A 17932-nucleotide genomic window follows, 5' to 3' on the forward strand; every position below is an offset into this window, starting at 1 on the left:
TTACCTAAAGAAGCGTTCCAATTAGTAAATGTAGATGGAATGAGGAAAATAGAAAATCATAATTAGAACATCACAGTAATAATCTTTGCAGGCAAGACCTACTAGTAGATACTAAAATTAGCAGGCAAAAGTTAGAAAGAAATAAAATATTTGCAAACAAAGTATCTCCCCAAGATATTTATTAAATACAAAAAGAAAACAGTAAATTTGTAGCAGAAAAATCCAACAGATACCTTCTAAACAAATGATCTACTTTAACATATCCAGTAATAGTCATATTCCTATAACACACCCTGATATCACACTGAGAAGGGCACTCTATCTGTAGTGCTGTCACCCAGAATACATCATTTATACCTAATCATGAGAAAATATCAGACAAACCCAAACTGAGCGATACTCTAAAAAGTTACAGATGAATGCTCTTTAAAATGCCAAAGTAAAGAGAGACGGGGAACGACTAAGGTACTGTCATAGATTGGAAGAGACTAGGAGACAAAAAAACATGTGAAATGTGGGAAGCTGAATTGGATCCTAAAGCATTGAAATGACATTGATGGAAAGACTAGATATTAATGGAAAATTGTAACTCAAAAACTGTTAAAGAAAAAAATGTTAATGAAGGCAAAATAAAGACTTTTACAGACATAGGAAAGTAGAAAAAAGTCATTATCGGCAGAACTCCATTGTAAGAAATCTAGAAATTCCTTCAGGAAGAGGAATGATATACCAAATGTAAACTAGATCTAATCAAACAGCACCATAAATGTACACGCATGAGTAAATATACAATGTTTTTCTAATTTTAAAAATTTCATTAACATATACATGTTTATAGAATAATCAGTATGCATTATGGAGTACTGTAACATGTGTAGGAGTAAAATGAATGAGAGTAACTCCTAAACCCTAAGAGAAGGGAAATGAATGCACACTATTTAAGGTTCCTATATATGTGTGAACTGGTACAATAAGTTAATAATAAGTTGAAATACAATGTAATACCAAAACCCTAACAGAGGTAACATCTGATGAAGTAATAAGAATACTAAATGGAATCATACGTATACTCAATTCCAAAGAAGGCAGGAAAAGAGAAACAAACAAAAAAAAGACTTTGCCAATTTGGATTGACAAAATAGCAACATGCAATTGACAGTGTGCACAAAACAAAACAAAATAATAAATAAAAAACAACTATAAACTGTAAACAACTATAAACTGCAACCACATTAAATATAAACACCTAAGTAGATTAAAGGAAAAATTGTGCATAAATATATACCAAGCTAACACCGATCAAAAGAAACTTGTAGTGGCTATATTAATAAAAGAAAAAGTAGATATCAGAGTAAAGAATGTCCCCAGGGATAATGAAGGTCATTTCATTGTAATAAAGCTGTCAATTCAAGACAACATAACAATCCTATACATGTATACACCTGGTAATGTTTTCAAAGGTGTATATATATATGCTTAGATTTATCAATTTTTGCACTTTAAATATGTGAAATAAATTATATCTTTATTATGCCCCAATAAAATTGAAAGCAGTCTTTTTTAAAAAAAAAAGTTAAAAAACAAACAGGAAAATATGAGAGTGGTCTTAAAAATGCTCAAATAATATGTATCATTTTTGTCAGTTAGAATATCACTAAATTAGATAAATGAAAAATGTCTTACAATTACATTATAATAATTTAATTGTGTAAGGGTCCATTTGTTATTTGCTAACCATAATAAAAATTAAAATAGCATTAAAAATAACAGTTGTGGTACTAATGAACTGTGAGAGTCAAGGAACTTTTAAATATATTCATAGCTTTTTATTAACACTTAAACAATAATTTGTGCAAGTGATTTAATCTTCTGGAAACAGTACTATGAAGTTTCTAACACTAGGTTGTTTCTTACTCTAGGTTGTTTAAAGATGTCATTGTTTAAGATGTCTGATATTTAGGAAAGAGTCAAATGTATTTGACCAACAGTGCAATGCACATCTGATCAAATAAAAGTTTAATTTAACTAGCCAAATTTATTTCAGGGTTGCAGTTAGAATAATGAAACAAACCCTGTTCAGTCTGTTACTCTGCTTATTGATGTAAGATTAAATGGTATCAACAAACAATATATAATAAAAGTAAAGTGGCATTTTTAAAAAATAATATAAAATTTAAGTGGTGAAATTAAATGTATTCTCACTTTTCTGATTATAAAGTTCTGGTTAATCTTTTGTCATTTGGAGTCATAGATTATTATTTTTTGTTGCTAGGTAATATATCACTGAGCTAGACTACTGATAAAGGTATCAAAAATCTTCACTTATGTATAAGGATTAGTTAGCTTGGGTAAACTGATATATTTCCAGCAGTCATACGTGGGGATTAATTTAATCTAATAAAACCAAACCAGTAACTTATGACTAGTTTACACATGCTCTAAAGACTTTACAATAAAGATACGTCAGAAATATGATTTACTGCCTTATTATATGGAGATAGGTACAATGCTCAGGATTTCCATATAGAAAATTAAATTCAAGGTTGAAATATATGTCTCATATACACTAGAGTATTTACTAGAAAAAGGAAAGCAATAAAAATAAGTTTAACTTATACTACACTTAATGGCTCTCCAAGGGCCTCTTTTCTTTCCTCATGTGTGTCATAAAAAAATGGACTTCTTAACACATGTAATCCTTCTTAATGTGTTCAGTAAAAAAAAAGCACCCTGGGGAAAATGTGTTAGACTATAAGAACCACCTTTTCTCTAATCAAGAAAATATTGTTTGAGAGGGTATAAAGATGACAAAATTGGGAAAAAAATAAATTCCTAGCATAATAATGATTAGATTAGTGAATTTTTTTTTTTTAAACATCTTTACTGGAGTATAATTGCTTTACAATGGTGTGTTAGTTTCTGCTGTATAACAAAGTGAACCAGCTAAATATATACATATATCCCCACAACTCCTCCTGCTTCTGACAGCCTTACTTCTTTTCTGATTTGGATTCCTTTTATTTCTTTTTCTTCTCTGATTGCTATAGCTAAAACTTCCAAAACTATGTTGAATAGTAGTGGTGAGAGTGGGCAACCTTGTCTTGTTGTGGATCTTAGTGAGGAAAGGTTTCAGTGTTTCACCATTGAGAACAATGTTGGCTGTGGCTTTGTCACGGTGGCCTTTATTATGTTGAGGTAAGTTCCCTCTATGCCTACTTCCTGGAGAGTTTTTATCATGATTGGGTGTTGAATTTTGTTGAAAGCTTTTTCTGCATATATTGAAAGGATAATATGGTTTTTCTACTTCAATTTGTTAATATAGTGTATCACTTGATTGATTTGCATATATTGAAGAATCCTTGCATTCCTGGGATAATCCCACTTCAGCATGGTGTATGATCCTTTAAATGTGCTGTTGGATTCTGTTTGCTAGGATTCTACTTTGTTGAGGATTTTTGCATCTATGTTCATCAGTGATATTGGCCTGTAGTTTTCTATTTTTGTGGCATCTTTGTTTGCTTTTGGAATCGGGGTGATGGTGGCCTCATAGAATGAGTTTGGAGTGTTCCTCCCTCTGCTCTATTTTGGAAGAGTTTGAGAAGGATAGGTGTTAGCTCTTCTCTAAATGTTTGATAGAATTCACCTGTGAAGCCATCTGGTCCTGGGCTTTTGTTTGTTAGAAGATTTTTAATAACAGTCTCAATTTCAGTGCTTGTGATTGGTCTGTTTATATTTTCTATTTCTTCCTGGTTCAGTCTCGTAAGGTTGTGCTTTTCTAAGAATGTGTCCATTTTTTCCAGGTTGTCGATTTTATTGGCATATAGTCTTTTATGATCCTTTGTATTTCTACAGTGTCTGTTGTTACTTCTCCTTTTTCACTTCTAATTCTATTGATTTGAGTCTTCTCCCTTTTTTTCTTGATGAGTCTGGCTAATGGTTTATCAATTTTGTTTATCTTCTCAAAGAATGAGCTTTTAGTTTTATTTATTTTTGCTATCATTTCCTTCATTTATTTTTCATCTATTTCTGATCTGATCTTTATGATTTCTTTCCCTCGGCTAACTTTGGGGGATTTTTTGTTCTTTTTTCTCTAAATGCTTTAGTTGCAAGGTTAGGTTGTTTTTTTGAGATGTTTCTCATTTCTTGAGGTAGGATTGTATTGCTATAAAATTCCCTCTTAGAACTGCTTTGCTGTATCCCATAGGTTCTGGGTCATCATGTTTGCACTGTCATTTGTTTCTAGGTATTTTTTTATTTCCTCCTGATTTCTTCAGTGATCTCTTGGTTATTAAGTAGTGTATTGATTAGCCTCCATGTGTTTGTAGTTTTTACAGATTTTTTTTTCCTGGAATTGATATCTAGTCTCATAGCATTGTGGTCAGAAAAGATACTTGATATGACTTCAACTTTCTTAAATTTACCAAGGCTTGATTTGTGACCCAAGATATGATCTATCCTGGAGATTGTTCCATGAGAACTTGAAAAGTGTATTCTGTTGCTTTTGGATGGAACGTCCTATAAATATCAATTAAGTCCATCTTGTTTAATGTATCATTTTAAGCTGTGTTTCCATATTTATTTTCATTTTGGATGACCTGTCTATTGGTGAAGTGGGGTGTTAAAGTCCCCAACTATGATTGTGTTACTGTCAATTTCCCCCTTTATGGCTGTTAGCATTTGCCTTATGTATTGAGGTGCTCCTATGCAGGGTGCATAAATATTTAGCTGTTATATCTTCTTGTTGGATTGATCCTTTGATCATTATGTAGTGCCCTTCTTTGTCTCTTGTAATAGTCTCTATTTTAAAGTCTATTTTCTCTCATATGAGAATTGTTACTCCAGCTTTCTTTTGATTTCCATTTGCATGGAATATCTTTTTCCATCCCCTCACTTTCAGTCTGTCTGTGTCCCTAGGTCTGAAGTGGGCCTCTTGTAGATAGCATACATACAGGTCTGGTTTTTGTATCCATTCAGTCAGTCCATGTCTTTTGGTGGGAGTGTTTAATCAATTTACATTTAAGTTAATTATCGATACATGTGTTCCTATTACCAATTTCTTAATTGTTTTCAGTTTATTATTGTAGGTCTTTTCCTTCTCTTGTGTTTCCTGCCTAGAGAAGTCCCTTTAGCATTTGTTGTAAAGCTGATTTGATGGTGCTGAATTCTCTTAGCTTTTGCTTGTCTGTAAAGGTTTTAATTTCTCTGTCAAATCTGAATGAGATCCTTGCTGGGTAGAGTAATCTTGGTTGTAGGTTTTTTCCTTTCATCACTCTAAATATGTCTTGCTACTCCTTTCTGGCTTGCAGAGTTTCTGCTGAAAGATCAGCTGTTAACCTTCTGGGGATTCCTTTGTATGGTATTTGTTGCTTTTCCCTTGCTGCTTTTAATATTTTTTCTTTGTCCTTAATTTTTGGTAGTTTGATTAATATGTGTCTTGGCATGTTTCTCCTTGGATTTATCCTGTATGGCCCTCTCTGTGCTTCCTGGACTCGATTGACTATTTCCTTTCCCATGTTAGGGAAGTTTTCAACTATAATCTCTTCAAATATTTTCTCTGTCCCTTTCTTTTTCTCTTCTTCTTCTGGGACCCCTATAATTCGAACGTTGTTGCATCTAATGTCATCTCAGAGGTATCTCAGACTGTCCTGAATTCTTTTCATTCTTTTTTCATTATTCTGCTCTGCAGTAGTTATTCCCACTATTTTATCTTCCAGGTCATTTATCCATTTTTCTGCTATTGATTCCTTCTAGAGAATTTTTAACTTCATTTATTGTGTTGTTCATCATTTTTTGTTTGCTCTTTAGTTCTTCTAGGTCCTTGTTAAACATTTATTGTATTTTCTCCATTCTATTTCCAAGATTTTGGAGCATCTTTACTATCATTACTCTGAATTCTTTTTTTTCAGGTAGACTGCCTATGTCTTCTTCCTTTGTTTGATCTGGTGGGTTTTTACCTTGCTCCTTCCTCTTCTGTGTGTTTCTCTGTCTCCTAATTTTGCTTAACTTACTATGTTTGGGGTCTCCATTTGCAGGCTACACGTTTGTAGTTCCCGTTGTTTTTGATGTCTGCTCCCAGTGGCTAAGTTTGGTTCAGTGGGTTGTGTAGGTTTCCTGGTGGAAGGGACTAGTGCCTGTGTTCTGGTGGATGAGGCTGGATCTTGTCTTTCTGTGGGGCAGGACAGCATGTGGTGGTGTGTTTTGGGGTGTCTGTGACCTTATTATGATTTTAGGCAGCCTCTCTGCTAATGGGTGGGGTTGTGTTTCTGTCTTGGTAGTTGTTTGGCAGAGGGTGTCCAGCACTACAGCTTATTGGTTGTTGAGTGGAGTGGGTCTTAGCATTGAGATGGAGATCTCTGGGAGAGATTTCGCCATTTGATATTATGTGGACCTGGGAGGTCTCTGGTTGACCAATGTGCTGAACTCAGCTCTCTTACCTCAGAGGCACAGGCTTGATACCTGGCCAGAGCACCAAGACCCTGTCAGCCACATGGCTCAGAAGAAAAGGGAGAAAAAAAGAAAGAAAGAAAATAAAAAGAAATAAAGTTATTAAAATAAAATATTTTAATATATTATTAAAGACAAAAAAAATTAAAAAGTAATAAAAAGAAAGAAGAGAACAACCAAATCCAAAAACAAATCCACCAATGATAAGAAGCACTAAAAACTATACAAAAAAAAAGGAAAGACAGAATCCTAGGAAAAATGGTAAAAGCAAAGGTATTCAGACAAAATCACACAAAGAAGCATACACATACACACTCACAAAAAGAAAAAAGGAAAAAAAATATATATATAATTTTTAAAAAGGAAGAGAGCAACCAAATCAATAAACAAATCTACCAATGATAATAAACTCTAAATACCAAAGTAAGAAAAACATAAAACCAGAAACCAGTCAGTCACATACAGCAAACCCCAAGTCTGCAGTTGCTCCCAAAGTCCACCGCCTCAATTTTGGGATGATTCGTTGTCTATTCAAGTATTCCACAGATGCAGGTACATCAAGTTGACTGTGGAGATTTAATCTGCTGCTCCTGAGGCTGCTGGGAGACATTTCCCTTTCTCTTCTGTGTTCGCACAGCTCCTGGGGTTCAGCTTTGGATTTGGCCCCGCCTCTGCGTGTAGGTCACCTGAGGGCATCTGTTCCCACTCAGACAGGACAGGGTTAAAGGAGCAGCTGATTAAGGGGCTGTGGCTCACTCAGTCCAGGGGGAGGGAGGGGTACAGAATGCAGGGCAAGCCTGCATGATGTTGCAACAGCCTGAGGTGTGCTGTGTGTTCTCCCAGGGAAGTTGTCCCTGGATCACAGGACTCTGGCAGTGGCAGGCAGCACAGGCTCCCAGGAGGGGAGGTTTGGATAGTGACCTGTGCTTGCACACAGGCTTCCTGGTGGCTGCAGCAGCAGCCTTAGCGTTTCATGCCCATCTCTGGTGTCCGTGCTGATAGCCACGGCTCACACCCATGTCGGGAGCTTGTTTAGGTGGTAATCTGAATCCCCTCTCTTCACGCACCCCGAAACAATGGCCTTTTACCTCTTAGGCAAGTCCAGACATTTTCCTGGACTCTGTGGCATACTAGCCCCCTTCAGGCTGTGTTCATGCAGCCAACCCCAGTCCTCTCCCTGGCATCTGACCTCCAAAGCTGGAGCCTCACCTCCCAGCCCCGCCCGCCCCGGCGGGTGAGCAGAGAAGCCTCTCAGGCTGGTGAGTGCCAGTCGGCACTGATCCTCTGTGCAGGAATCTCTCTACTTTGCCCTCTGTACCCCTGTTGCTGTGCCCTCCTTCATGGCTCTGAACTTCCCCCACCCACCCACTCCCCATCTCCGCCAGTGCAGGGGCTGCCTAGTGTGTGGAAACTTTTCCTGCTTCACAGCTCCCTCCCTGAGGTGCAGGTCCTGTCCCTATTGTTTTGTCTCTCTTTTTTCTTTTCTCTTTTGCCCTACTCAGGTACGTGGGGAGTTTCTTGCCTTTTGGGAAGTCTGAGATCTTCTGCCACTGTTCAGTAGGTGTTCTGTAGGAGTTGTTCCACATGTAGATGTATTTCTGTTGTATTTGTGGGGAAGAAGGTGATCTCCACGTCTTACTCCTCCACCATCTTGAAGGTCTCTAGCTTAGTGAAATTTTCAATCATGTTTTTGATAATTTTTACAGAGTATTTTATTTGTATCAACATTGTTTTAATTATTATATAAAATATTAAAGGAAATAAATTAAAATGGCTATTTTGAAGTATCTCTAAGTGTTATGCCTCATGTGAATCTTTATTTAATAAATCTTAAATGCATACAACATTTACAGGTACTAGATTTAAAAGACTATTAAGAGCATGGAAAGACAAGCAACAGATTGAGAGAAGATATTTGCAAAATATATCTTTGACAAGGATTCATACATATAGCACTTACATAAAAAGCATTTTCAACTCAAAGTAAAAGACAAAAATTCAATGGAAAAATAAGCAAAAGACTTGAATAGCCACTAAGCAAAGGAAGATATCCTATTGGCCATAAACATAGGAAAAGTGTTCAACCTCATCAGTTATCAGGGATATACAAAATGAAGCCATAATGAAATCACTGTAAATACACACCAGAACATGGGAAGAAAATAGCTGAACAAAACCAAATACTGGTAATGATGGAACCACTGGATCATTCACACATTTCTGGTGAGAAATTAAATTGGTACAACCACTGTAGGGAAACTTTTGGCAGTATCTATTAAACATTTTCATACATGCTGTATATGCTATGGTGCAGCAATCTCCCTCCTGGGAGTGTACCTGAGCAACATGCACATATACCTGTACCAAAAAGCATACACAAGCATGTTCATGGCTATACTACTCACAACAGTAATATCACCTGATAGCAACCCAAATGCAAGCAACTATTAAATGGGATGAATAAATTAAAAGATAGTCAATGAAATTCCATATGGCAAAGAAAGAGCACACACTAGTGACATAAGGAACAACATGAATGAATCTCACAAACACGATGATAAATGCAAGGAAGGAGATGCTGAAGAGTGCATGATGTCTAATTCTATTTATATAAAATGGATAAGCTCCTTCACAATGATAATAGAAATTATGGTGGTTCCCACAGATGGTAGTAACTGCAAAGGAGTATGAAGGGGACTTCCAAAATGCTATTAATACTTTATTGATCTGAGTGGTGGTTTCATGAGTGTTTTCAGTTTACAAAAATTTGTTGGTCAAATATCTTATTTTGCTAAATCCCCATTTAAATCTTCCTCATATTTTTCTGCTGAAATGTCTTTTTCTTACAGATTTGAGGAAGTTATTTATGTAAATACCATGTATGAGTCCTTTTTCAAATATATATTTTGCAAATAAAATATATATATGATTAATATTTTCTCAATTTGTTGCTTATCTTTCCACATCCTTAATAATGCTTTAAGTCTAGCACTTGGAATTTTTGTATGCATTTTCATAAAAACCAAAACCTTAGAGACACTTCACAATATCCTAACATTTCTAAACTCTTGTGTAGGTGTGTTAAATTAAATTTAAAGATTTATTCATTAAAAAAGAAACCAATATTTATATAAAAATTACACAGCTAAGCTCAGTTAACTTTCAGCATAAGTCCTCATTATGTGGTACATTAGTGGACAGCTTTAGAATTGTTTTAATAAAAGTCGATGTTCTAGTTTTAGGACAACTAATTAAAGTTAATTAGCAAACTATATGTCACTGACATGGCAGTCATAACTATTGATTAAAGTTGATAGTACATAACTTGAATTGATTTAGAAAAATGTTGTTTATTTAATGGATATGAGTGATAGTGACTTAATTTAGAAAGAGTTACCCAGCCTAACTATGGAAAAGACTTGGTTTTATAAGTGGATTTTAGGGATAACTTAAATCTGATGTAGCCTCTATTTCTCTTTCTGCTCCTGTTTGATTGTTAGTTACTTCTCTGCATTTCAGAAGATGGGGGGCAGCTGCCAACAGCCTCCAAAACACATGTTCAACATTTTCTCTAATCAGTAAAAATATCTGTCTTTCCATGCTCCTCTGGAAAAAAAATTAAGAAGAATTAATTTGTCTTTGTTTAGGTGGTTATTGCTGGATAAAACAACTGTGACTACAACGTCAGTGTTATGTTAATAATAGTTAAAAGGACAGTTTTGAATAGACGAAGGAACTGTCCCCAGTGTAGTGTGTGGTGTACTGTTCCAACAGCATAGTTTCAAGAATAAATGGGACATTGTGTATACAGAAAAACAGTAGATGCTCACTAAAGATGCCAGACAAAATGTGTGTGTACACATATGTAAACCACATAGATGTATATATATTTATTATTTTGGAAATTCTGCATGTTTTCTTCCTATAAAATGTCTTTCGTATCATTTAATTTCCTTGTAAGAATCTACACTTAACTAAAATGTATAAATATATGTTGAAACTTACATAATTATGCATTAAGCCAGCATCAAAATCACATCATATAAGAATTATTTTCCTCATACTTATTAGAACCATGATAATGAGGATCTTGCCACTAACTGCTGTTCAAAGTGTATGAGTGAGATCAATATATTGAACACAAATGACAGTTAATGTGTAAGAGAACTTTTTTTTTTTGGATGACAACATTATAGTTATTATACACTATAATAGGAATTGAGTTTTCATAGATTAACTTATTGACATTAAATCCAAACTTCAAGAACAATTATCTAACATTATAATAACTTTCAAAAACATCATTTCAGCAATGTAATTACCATTTAATTTCAGAAATTTTAAGAAAATTCATGCTAGTCATTAATGATCACAGCTGTATAACGTATTTTAGATTATATTAATATGCTAAGTATAAGTTTTCTTAATCAAATGGAATCAACAATGCTTTGGATAATTTAAAATGATACATATGTGTTTTGTTAGTATAGATTATTTTGTAATTCTAGTATCTGAATATATATGCTAAATGCAAATTGCAAATTTCTTTCTTTAAGAGGAAATTATATATATATATTTCTCTCTATATATCTATATACACATATATATCTACATAAACATATATTATTTTTCTCAAAATTAGCCCACTAAAATATCCAAATCAGGTTTGTTGAGGTATAATTTATGTACAGTAAACATTAACCTTTTTACTATAAGATTTTTGATCTATTCTGTATCTATTCTGTATTGTTACCACCACAATCATGATATTGAATAGTTCCCTCGATCCACAAATTTAATTAGTGCCTTGATCATGTTCCCATAAAAGAGAGATATAATAATGGCAGACATTGACACATGAACTGAGCTAAAAATATGCTAAGTCAAATCCTACAGAGAGAACCACGCACATGCTGTTTCTTTTTTATTTTGTTGAGGTTAATATGCATACACAAAAAGTCACCCTCACAGTGTAAGTTCTAGGAGGTGTGAAAAACATACAGCCATGTAATCACCACTATAAAGATACAGGACAGTTCCATTATCTCTCCCAAATCACTGATTTCCTTTTGCTGTCAACACATCTGGCCAGCCCAGCCCTTTGCAACCCTGATTTCTGTTCTGCCTTTATAAGTGTGCCTTTGTCAAAAGATCATATAACTAGAATCAGAGGCATTTAAGATGTTTTCCATGTTGTTTCATGTGTCAGCAGTTAGTTTCTTTTTATTAATGACTACTATTCCATTGTATAATATATAACTCCATGTGTCCACCATTATAGTACCATACACTCTCCTTAGCACTTGATATTGACAATGTTATGGATTTTGGCTATTCTAGTATATGTGCAGGGGTATCTCTTGCTTTAATTTGCATTTCCATGATGACATATGATGTAGAGTATCTTTTCATATGTTATTTGCCATCTGTATATCTTTTTTAGTGAGGTTTCCGTTAAGGTTTTTGACCTAATTTTAATCAGGTTGTTTGTTTTCTTATAGTCAAGTCTTAAGATTTCTTTGTATATTTTGCATAATAGTCCTTCATCAAATATGTCTTTCACAAATATTTTCTTCTATTCTGTGGCTTGTCTTTTCATTCTGTTGATAGCGACTTTTCCAGAGGAAAAATTTTTAATTTTAATGAAGTCCAGCTTATTAATTCTTTCCTTCATAGTTTGGTGCCTGTGGTGTTGTATCTAGAAAGTCATCAGCAAACTCAGCATCATCCAGATTGTCTACGTTATCTTCTAGAAGTTTTTGCATTTTACATTTATGTCTATATCATTATGAAATTCTCTACCTTTGCCCATAAGTCTAATTTATGATATTACTATATCTCATCCAGCCTACTTATTCTTTCTTTTTGCATAGTACATCTTTTTTCTATCCATTACATTAAAATAAATTCATATTTAATGTGTATCTATTTCAGATCTTTTCAAATAGTTGTGTTGCTCTTTTTCATCTACTCTGATCATCTCTTCTCTTAATTGGAGTTTAAGCTCATTAATAGCTAATGTAATTATTGTACAGCTATAGTTAAGTCTAAAATGTTGCTATTCATTTTTTTTGCCCAGTTTGTTTCTCCTTTGTTCCTCTCACTGCCTTTATTCTCATTGCCTTTTTTAAAGAATACACAACATTACACAAACACTTACTTACATACACATATAGAAATTTATTTAGGATTCCATTTTAATCTAATGGTCTCTAAAATTTTTTATTGGGGTATAATTTATTTACAATGTTGTGTTAGTTTCAGGTGTATGGCAAAGTGAATCTGTTATAGAAATACATATATCTACTCTTTTTTAGATTATTTTCCCATATAGGCCATTAAAGAGCACTGAGTAGAGTTCCCTGTACTAAACAATAGGTCCTTATTAGTTATGTATTTTATAAATGGTAATGTGTATATGTCAATCCCAATCTTCCAATTTATACCTACCCCCAGTGTAACCATACGTTTATTTTCTACATCTGTAACTCTAGTTCGGTTTTGTAGATAAGTTCATTTGTAGTCTTTTTCAGATTCCACATATAAGCAATATTATATGATATTTGTCTTTCTCTGTCTGACTTACTTCACTAACTATGAGAATCTCTAGGTCCATCCACGTTGCTGCAAAAAGCACATGAAAAGATGCTCAACATCACTAATTATCAGAGAAAGGCAAATCAAAACTACAATGAGGTATCACCTCACACTGGTCAGAATGGCCATCATCAAAAAGTCGACAAATAATAAATGCTGGAGAGGGTGTGGAGAAAAGGGAACCCTCCTACACTGTGCTGGGAATGCAAATTGGTACAGCCGCTATGGAGAACGGTAAGGAAGTTTCTTAAAAAACTAAAAATACAGCTACCATATGATCCAGCAATCCCACTCCTGGGCAAATATCCAGAGAAAACCATAATTCGAAAAGATACAGGCACCCCAATGTTCATTGCAGCACTATTCACAATAGCCAGGACATGGAAGCAACCTAAATGTCCATCAGCAGAGGAGTGGATAAAGAAGATGTGGTACATATACACAATGGAATACTTTCAGCCATAATCTAATGGTCTTTTATATTTTTTCTATAAATTTTATGAATTATAATACAAAATCCTGTATTTTCATATTTTTAGGTAAAATGTAAATAAAATGTAAGAGCTTTGCAACTATATAATTTTACTACTCTTCTCCCCTATCCTTATGCTAGTTGCCATATGTATTGCATCTACTTAAGTTATAAGCCCCACAATACAATGTAATACATCTTCCTTTAAATGGTCGTATGTATATTAAGGAAATTAAAATGAAAAACAGTTTTATACTTAACCACATATTTATGATATCTCTTCCTTTTCATTTACCCTTCAATCTTTGAGTTTCCATATCATATCACTCAGTTACATTCAGAAGAACTTATTTTAACAGTCCTGAGAAATTCACTAGATTATTATTTACAGAAGATCTCATAGCTTGGTAAATAAATACTGCAGCTGCGTCTAACTGCCTTGATCACAAGTTTCTGAATTCCAAACTATCCTTCATTTATACATAATTTCTCACTGATCTGGATTAGTAGAGTTAATATACTTTAAATACAGTATTTAAATCTCTTAAAGACCAATGCATGTGAGGAGTATACAGACACAAAATTTGATGTGCATGTGCAAGGATTGACTTTTAAGATGTTTCATTAAATACATATGTCGACGAAATATGTTAACCATTTTTTTCATAACTTAGTTTTTCCCAGTAATGGTAATAAGATAGCACAATACCTATTGTTTTAGTCCTTTCTTCATAATTTAGACATCATTGCATTACACTTTAAATCAATTTGTGTAAAGGGAGAGTTAGGGCTAAAAGCCAGAGATAAGATGTATCTTACTTAACATTTCCAAAGCAAGACAACAAATTCCTATACCTGAGAACCACAAAAAGAACTTCAACTCAAGAAGGATAATGGAAAGACTCTTCAAAGTAGTCACATAAAGAGCCATAGAAATATAGAAAATATATTAAAGCAAACCCAACCTCAAAGTTGGAGAAATGCAATTCGGAGACTAAAATAACACACCACTAGATCTGCCTTAGAGAAAACAAATTTACATTACAAAAGTATATTACTTAAATGCATAGACAGCTATTTAAACAGTTTTGTGTACCTTTTAAATTTCTGAATATTAATGACTTTTATGGGCTCAAAATGGCCTAATATTGGAAGTGATATAAGGGTGTATCACTTTTTTAGAAAAAATAATCTGTAAGATGAATACTGTGAGTCCCAGGGTTGATTTACTAACTTAATATTTAAAATATTATGACCGACCAAACAGATTTAACATATAACACAAAAAAAAGAAAGAGAATTATTCATGACAAATCTATATGTAAATAGTTTTTTTTCCTCTAAGCAAGAATGAAATTCACTGATGTTAAAACTGTCTACTATTGTAATAAATAAGTGAAATTCATTTCTTTGATAACCCAGGAGAGAAAGAAAGAACTGTAAACAATGGCTATGCTACTAAATTAAAACTCCTTTGAAAAGATCCCAAACCACACTCAATGCTGTCATCTTCAATCTTGTGTAGTGTTTAGAAGCTAAAACAATTCTTATAACATGACATATATTTGTATTTTGTGAATATGCACATGTACTTCAGTTTTATTGTGTTGTCAAATTGTATCTAATACAGGAAGAAAATTTTTGAAAATCTTCTTTATATTAGTGTTGAAAACTTTAATTTACCACTGTATAAGTTAAGATGTGGCACATACATACAATGGAAGATTATACTCAGCCATAAAAAGAAATGAAACTGAGTTATTTGTAGTGAGGTGGATGGACCTAGAGTCTGTCATACAGAGTGAAGTAAGTCAGAAAGAGAAAAACAAATACCGTATGCTAACACACATATATGGAATCTAAAAAAAAAAAAAAAAATGGTCATGAAGAACCTAGGGGCAGGACAGAATAAAGACACAGACGTAGAGAATGGACTTGAGGACACAGGGAGGGGGGAGGGTAAGCTGGGATGAAGTGAGAGAGTGGCATGGACATATATACACTACCAAATATAAAATAGATAGCTAGTGGGAAGCAGCCGCATAGCACAGGGAGATCATCTCGGTGCTTTGTGACCACCTAGAGGGGTGGGATAGGGAGGGTGGGAGGGAGACGCAAGAGGGAGGAGATATGAGGATGTACGTATATGTATAGCTGATTCACTTTGCTATAAAGCAGAAACCAACACACCATTGTAAAGCAACGAAACTCCAATAAAGATGTTAAAAAAAAAAATTGAAAACTTACCTACTTCTTTAACATCCCCTATTTCGAGCCTCTGATGCATTTTTTCCATTGCACTAAAATAACCTAGTATACGATTATTTCCTCTATTATCTCAGAAAAACTTGGGTTTCATTAGCAGTTAGCTTCTGTATTCCCCAACACTGGTACGGAGCAAGTACTCAATTAATATGTGACAAATTATTCCATGTTTCACCATTTGTACACCAGTCCTAGTCTAAATTCCATTTTTCTCTCCTTAACTGTGGGAGTAGCCTCTTAACTGAGATTCCTGTATCCAATTTTACCTGCCTTGCATCAGTTTCAAGTACCTACCTTTCCTGTACCTACCTTTATACCTCTTGAATGATTTTAAAAGCCAAAACTAAACTTTACTTTTCAAACACTATAGCAGTTTAAAAAAATTCAAGTTCCATCACTTTTAGCTTGAAATCCTTCCATGATTTCCCATTGCCCTTTAATATACTTTTCAAGAATCCTTAATATGTTTTACAAAGTCCTGTATTATTTGAACTCTGCCTTTTCTCATTCTACTTCCATCTTCTCTCTCTGGGCTCCAGCTACATCATCATCTTTTATTTCTTCTTATATCAGCACCCTTGAATTCCCTTCCTATTTCTAGTCACTCTGCATGCTTTCTCTATTTAACTCTTTAGCAACCTTCAGTTGTCTGCTTAATTGTCACTTCCTAGGCAAAGGTTATCCTAACACTCCTTAACCTTATCTTCCACACACTCTCTCGTGTCTGACTGTATCATGTGTGAAAGGAACAGAGTGAACACTCCTGACATCTTTGTGCTTTTGGATACCCTACCAAATTATTTTTCAGAAGATTCAAAACTTCCTTGAAATGGCTTTTTCTGGTATTATTTTAGTTTTAGAAAAAAATATATAAATGAATTTTTTAAGGAGGTATTTCAGGTTAGTTGAAAGAGAGGTAAAGTAATGTCTTCTGAGATTGGAATACTAATCATTTTCCTATTTGGTGGAGACAGAAGTCCTCGGAAAAGGAGTTATTACTAGCAGAGTATGGGAGCCAATTTTCCTGGAGTGGAGAGAGTCATGGCTACAGGAAGCTTCTTTGAGAAAGTGGCCCTTTTTTTTTTCTTTTGCTGCTTAATGTTTGAAAATTAGATAAATTGAGAATAGGAAGGGCTTTTATAGTTGAAAGACAATAATAAGTAACACACAGAGGAAGGTGTCAGGAATATGTTCAGGGGGCTTTGAGGAAACCACTGACTTGATCCAAGTTCATTGTTTAATATAAAATTTAGATAGAGAGTTGAACAAGTGGTAAGGGCTCCTATTGTGATTGTTTAGGCAACAAAAACATTTTATAGGATCCTGGTCAATGTACTGACAATGTGACAGTGATCTTCCAATATCTGTCCACTATTCCAGAGGAGTTGAAAGGAGACTAGAGAAAACGTGAGCAGAACTGAAACAACCTCAATAACTTGATAACTAGCTGATGGACTGTCTAGACCAGGATAGTGACAGTAAGAATGGAAAATAATGCAAAATCTATGAAGCAATTTGAAATAAAATTTGATACAATTTAGATGTAGAAGATATAAATGTGTATGAAGACAGTAACTGTTGTAGCTCTACATAAGGATTCAGAGTAATAGCTAAGAGAGACAAAGGAGTATATGATAATAATTATAGTAAGGGTTTTCCAGAATACCAGTTAAATCAAATTGTGATAAGAATGAGAATTGTCATTTTGCTATTTGACAGAATGTTTTAATAGGGGAAAAAAATACAAGCTGGTTCCAGATATTTGCTTCTCCCTGTCTCTATGACCTTGAATAAGACATATAATTTCTCAAAACTTCAAGCTAAAATAATAGCTTCTATAAGTATTATTTTAGTTTTTGGTCTTATTTTGTTTTCTATTATGCAGAACAAATAATTTAGAATCTTAAGAAATCTATTTTAAACTTTTTACTTGTTCAGTTTTAAGTTGCCATTATTATGATTGCTATGGTTTGATATTCCTTAAAAAATTTAGTTTGAAGTAAAGTAAAATACAAAGAGAGGATAAAATTATCATTTATTTATGAACTCCCTCCAAAGTTATAAAGAACTGATTAATGTTTAAGGGGATGCAAAAGGAGACTTAACAAAAGAACTCTTATTTGTAAAGGAATGAGACATTTTGGGTTGTCAGTG

This window comes from Kogia breviceps, chromosome 1 (assembly GCF_026419965.1).
Source record: "Kogia breviceps isolate mKogBre1 chromosome 1, mKogBre1 haplotype 1, whole genome shotgun sequence".
Taxonomy (NCBI): domain Eukaryota; kingdom Metazoa; phylum Chordata; class Mammalia; order Artiodactyla; family Physeteridae; genus Kogia; species Kogia breviceps.